The sequence below is a fragment of the Berghia stephanieae genome, chromosome 5 (genome assembly GCF_034508935.2).
Source record: "Berghia stephanieae isolate SIO BIC M18660-M18661 chromosome 5, UCSD_Bste_1.3, whole genome shotgun sequence".
NCBI lineage: Eukaryota > Metazoa > Mollusca > Gastropoda > Nudibranchia > Aeolidiidae > Berghia > Berghia stephanieae.
In genome coordinates, this window is record NC_088364.1 from 23,440,305 (window position 1) to 23,446,304 (window position 6,000).

The window sequence follows — 6,000 nt, forward strand, 5'->3', positions numbered from 1 at the left end:
ATAGTTGACTATTTTAAATATTTAGGAATAACCATTGATAGTTCCCTCAATTTCTCTCAACATATTAATATAATATCTAAGAAAGTTGCCCAAAGATTATACATCCTAAGGAAATTGAGAACATTTCAAGTAAGGAAGAAAACTATGTTAAGAGTTTATGACTCATTGATTAAAAGTGTAATTGCGTTTGGCTGCACTATATGGTTTGGAGGATGCCGACTTAAAGATAAATCAAAAATTTCAAAATCTATCAAAGAGGCATCAAAAATAATAAACCATCCTCTTGATGGAGTAGAAAGAATTCATGGAAAAGCAATAGAAAGGAAAGCATTCTCAATTACCAACAATAAAAAACATATTTTATACCATGAATTTAGTCTTTTACCATCTGGGAGAAGGTTTTGTCAGATTAAATGTAGAACTAACAAGTATAAATCAACGTTCGTTCCATCAGCAATAAAAATTTTGAATATTTCATATGGTACAGAAAAACCAAGGATTGATTCGTTGACTGATTAACTGATTAATTTATTTAATGTAAGATTAACTGACCAATTGATAATGATGATAATTTTTGGTGTCGAATTGCCACAATCGTAACAAATTGAAAACGAAATGAACATGTTTATGTTGTGTATATCGCACGTGTGAAAGAAAGAGAGGAAGAGAGAGAGAGAGAGAGAGAGAGAGAGAGAGAGAGAGAGAGAGAGGAGAGAGAGAGAGAGAGAGAAAATAAGTAGGAGAGAAATATCTGTTCAATCTTACAGTTATCGTTTAACGTTATAACAAGTGTAACTAAATGACAAATTGCCATATTTATGGACAATAAAGATCTATTATTATTATTATTATTATTACTACTACTACTACTACTACTACTACTACTACTACTACTACTACTACTACTACTACTACTACTACTACTACTACTACTACTACTACTACTACTACCACCTACTACTACTACTACTACTACTACTACTACTACTACTACTACTACTACTACTACTACTACTACACCACACTACTACTACTACATACTATGCTATTACTACTCTAATACTACTACTACTACTACTACTACTACTACTACTACTACTACTACTACTCTACTACTACTACTACTACTACTACTACTACTACTACTACTACTACTACTACTACTACTACTACATAACTATGTTCATACTACTACAACTACAACGCACCGTTTTTATGCACCTCCGTTGGCGGTGATGGTTAATTAATGAAAATGTTACTGCATACGACCATTAGGTTTAAATAATTTTAGATTGTAGTTTAGCACGCTGCTTAGTGATTACCGATGTACGTTTATACAATGATAATAAATTAAAGAATATTCACAATAATTAAAAAAATCAAAGGTAAAAAGAGACGTGGCACACAAATACTGATGCCAAATAAATAAAGAATTTTAGAAAATTAAAATCGAAGTTTTTTTTTTAAACACGATAAAAAGTTTTTGAAAAACAAAAAAAAAAAAAATAAAAAAAAGATGTCTTTCTCAATAAAGTAAACTTTAAAAAATATATATGTTTACAATGGGAATCGAAACCAGTACTTTTGAGGTTAAAGTCTGACCGCTTGTCCACTGCGCTACGGAGCCACCTAACTATTCATCACAGTTAATAAGGTCTTTCTAAAATATTATTTTACCTTCAATGCAACTTCTATTTTCTGGTTCTATATTTCGATTTTTTAGTTTATTATTATTTTTGTATAAATTTATTAAAGACATCATATAGATGTCACAATATAACTTTTGCCATGTCCGAATACAGAAACACAATATCGCTGATGAAATTGGGTGGAATGCGCATGCGTGACGGAGGTGCATAAAAGATACACCGTCAACGGAGGGGCATAAAAACACTACGTTTAAAAAAAAAATTGTTGTATTTTTGCAGCAGTTATAAATTTACCAATCACAGTTGTGCAATAATTTATCACCTAAATATAGTAATAGACCTACAGAGATGGACCCTGCACAAAGCATTTGATTTGTGTAACGTACTTTTTCTGCATCTTTCCACACTAGCTACCACTGTAGACACATCTCAAGACAACAATAGTGTGGTCTACTTTCTATTCCTAACTTATATTTCAAACTTCAACTACAGTATTATAGTATTATATCAAACATTTTTAAAAAGTATGTTATCTTCTTCTTCTTAACAATAAAAAATACGGTATGCGTACATTGTGTAGTGTGTAGTGTAGCGCAGTGGCGTGGGGCCATTATATCGAATGGTGCCAGGCACCGTACCAATCTTTAAAAAATCATTAACAGCATAATTTAATTAAAAATAAAACAGAGATTTTAACTCCACTGTCTTTCGCCAACTCGCCAACAACATACTGCCTTTTTAGTCTCCACTCTATTCAAGATTCCGAGTCACGCACTTCGCCGACGGTGGCAGGAGACCGTGGAAAGTCTCGACTTTACACACTCCAGCCGCCACGCTTGGCGTCTGATAAAGAAATTGGACCCAGATCGGAATTTCGCGAAGGCTGCACCAGAATGCGAGGCAGACACAATTGCCAAGAATATTAAGAACCGTAGTAAGCGGGTCCCTAATCAGGCTTTTGAGCGCGGTGTCCGCAAGGCGTACCGTACGATTTTGGACTCGCTACCTGCGGAGGAGTCGGACTGGACGGCCCCGTTCAGTCCCCGAGAAGTGGGTGCAGCCATTAGCGAAGTAAAGAACGGCAAAGCAGCAGGGATAGATGGTGTATATCCCGATATGGTGACGCATCTGGGCCCCAGGGCACGGGCCTGGCTAGCAGAGGCAATGTCTGACATCCTTGCAAATGGAAAGCTTCCACAAGTGTGGAAGCATGCGAAGATAGTTGCCATCCTGAAGCCAGGGAAGCCGGCGAAGGAGGCAGACAGTTACAGACCCATATCGCTGCTGAGCTGTCTTTACAAATTGTTGGAGCGTGTTCTATTAAACCGATGGGGGCCGGTCCTAGACGCTGCCCTGCCACCTGAGCAGGCAGGCTTCAGGGAAGGGAGGTGCACCACGGAGCAGGTCATTGCCCTTACAGAGCATATTGAGCACGGGTTCGAGAGAAAACAGCAAACAGGTGCTGTATTTATAGACCTATCAGCGGCGTACGATACGGTCTGGTGCGATGGGTTAATGCTCAAACTTGCAAAAATCATAAGGTGCAAAAAGACCTTGAAGTTGTTCTCTTCGATCTTAGGGGAAAGGCAATTCCACGTCGCGCTGGGAGACGTCACGAGCAAAGTTAGGAAATTGAAGAATGGGGTCCCTCAGGGGTCGGTACTTGCGCCAATGTTGTTTAACGTTTACATTAGCGATATGCCGAACACTTCCTCCCTGAGGCTGGTATACGCAGACGACTGGGCACTCGTTACTCAGAGTAAAGTGTGGACCCGTCTCGAGAGCGTACTCAGCGAGGACGTCACCAGACTCAAATCCTACTTTGACAAGTGGTACCTGAAGATGAACACTTCAAAAACCGTGGCCACTGCATTTCACTTATGCAGTGGTTGGCACACCCGTAAACTGAATGTCCTAGTCGGGGACCAGCCACTCCCATATGAGCCGCGTCCAAAATATTTAGGGGTGACGTGGATCGCAGTCTTACCTATCGGGTTCATCTCGAAGGGGTTGCCCGGAAGATAGAGAAGCGGAATAGTCTTCTGAGGAAGCTGGCGGGATCGACTTGGGGCGCTAGCCAAGCGCTCCTGAGAACATCCGCCCTGGCACTATGCTATTCCACCGCGGAGTATTGCGCTCCAGTGTGGGGTAGAAGCAGAAACGTTGAGAAGGTGGATGTAAAACTTCGCAAGTCGATGCACATAGTGTCGGGAATGCTAGCAACAACCCCTAGAGAATGGGGCCCGGTAATGGCAGCGATCCAGCCCCCCGATGTCCGGAGGGAGACCATTACGGGAAACTGGCTGAGTAAGATCAAAGAGAGAGGGAATGGGGATACCCCTCTCATGCGCATAATGAACGGTGCCCCCGTTTCGAGCCGAAATAAGTCCCGGCAACCCTTGTACGCAGAATCCCTGACTACGGACAGAGCTGCACATACGAGATGGAAGTCGGTTTGGACGAATTCAATCCCTCGTGGGGGCGGGGACCTACACTCCTCTAAGCTTGGTGAGAAGTTGCCAGGCTTTGATACCAGTAAGAGGAGACACTGGGTAGCTGCGAATCGGCTTCGGTCGAGGAGCTGCCTAACGGCCGGTGCGTTACATCAGTGGGGTCTAACTTCCTGTCCAATATGTCCACGCTGTGGGCAAGAACCCGAAACGGCAGAGCATCTAGTCGAAAGGTGTGTTGTGACGATGCTACCAAGCGGGTTCGCGACGGTGCACGAATGCGGACCGGACTTTGCTGATTGGGTCGATCGTCATAACATAATAGTGTGAACCATAAGAAGCTGCTGCCGACTCGTCCCCCTCGTGGATCTTTACCTTGCAGTTGGTGAGGGGGCTTGAGGCACACGGGAGGGCAAAGGTGTAAATCCCGGTCGACCGTCACGAGACCATCCCGGGTATCGAGCCAACGAGCCACATGAGCTGCTCGCCCCGGTGTGTGACTAAATTTGATCCAAACCCGGTGCCCGAATAGCAGCCCTATCCCGGGCGCCACACTATTATCCTTATGTCGAGTACCAATCAGTCCCGTCAATGGCGAAGCGGTCTGCCGCCTAGCCAAATAATACCGCGTTCGTGTCGCCAGGGTCGTCGGCACGTCCGAGAAAAAAGCAAACGTCCCATGCATCAATCGATTCGCGGCCTGCCGATCGGAAAATGCGACGGCGGGGATGGCGACCTGACGCACATATTGTCCCTGAACATCGAGAGCCAGAGTATGGCAAAAAATGAGCTTTTATCAAAGCTATTGGCCGTTCACTGCGTAGATATCCTCCTGTTACAGGAGACCCACCTTTATTCAGGCGCGCAATCTTCCCGATTCCAGATCCCAGGCTATACGGTGGTCCAACGCGAGGACACTTCGAGGCTCAAAGGAGGGGTTAGCGTTTACGCTAAAGAGCCATCGAAGGTAAGAGTCATTGAGAGCGTAACGGACAGCAATGGGGTGAACCGAATTTCCGTGGAAGTAGGTGGACTGTGTTTGCATAATATTTACAAACCACCTAGAGCGACTTGGACTACACCACCGGTACCGGTGGTCAGCCATCCTTCCATCTGTCTGGGAGACTTTAATAGCCACCATCACGAATGGGGCTACCGAGACTGCAACGAGGCAGGAAGACAACTCCGCTCATGGATGGACTGTAATGATCTACACCTAGTGTACGATCCTACAGCCAAGGGTACCTTCCGGGGTACCCGCCATAAGAAGGAGTATACTCCAGACCTCACCCTCGTAACGAAAGGCGCGAACGGTGAACCGCTGCAGGTGAAGCGGACAGTCCTCGGGGACTTTCCGCATAGCCAGCACAGGCCGGTTCTTGTCACAGCTGGGGTAACAATACCGAGGGTGCAGTCTCTCCCACTTTGCAGATGGAATTTCAGGAAGGCTGACTGGGAGGAATTCAGTTCCTATATCGAGCAGGTCTGCCCTGCCATTCCTCCCAAGTCCAAGAATATAACCAGATTCAGTAGGTTACTGGTTAAGAGCGCTCAACGCTCTATTCCACGGGGCAAACGGAAATTCTACACCCCTTGCTGGACAGCAGAGTCGGAAGAGCTGTACCGAGAGTACCAGCAGACCCAGTCCCAGGACGCAGCCGATAGACTACTTCAGTCTCTGGCAGAGGGAAGGAAGCAACGGTGGCAGGAGACCGTGGAAAGTCTCGACTTTACACACTCCAGCCGCCACGCTTGGCGTCTGATAAAGAAATTGGACCCAGATCGGAATTTCGCGAAGGCTGCACCGGAATGCGAGGCAGACACAATTGCCAAGAACATTAAGAACCGTAGTAAGCGGGTCCCTAATCAGGCTTTTGAGCGCGGTGTCCGCAAGGCGTACC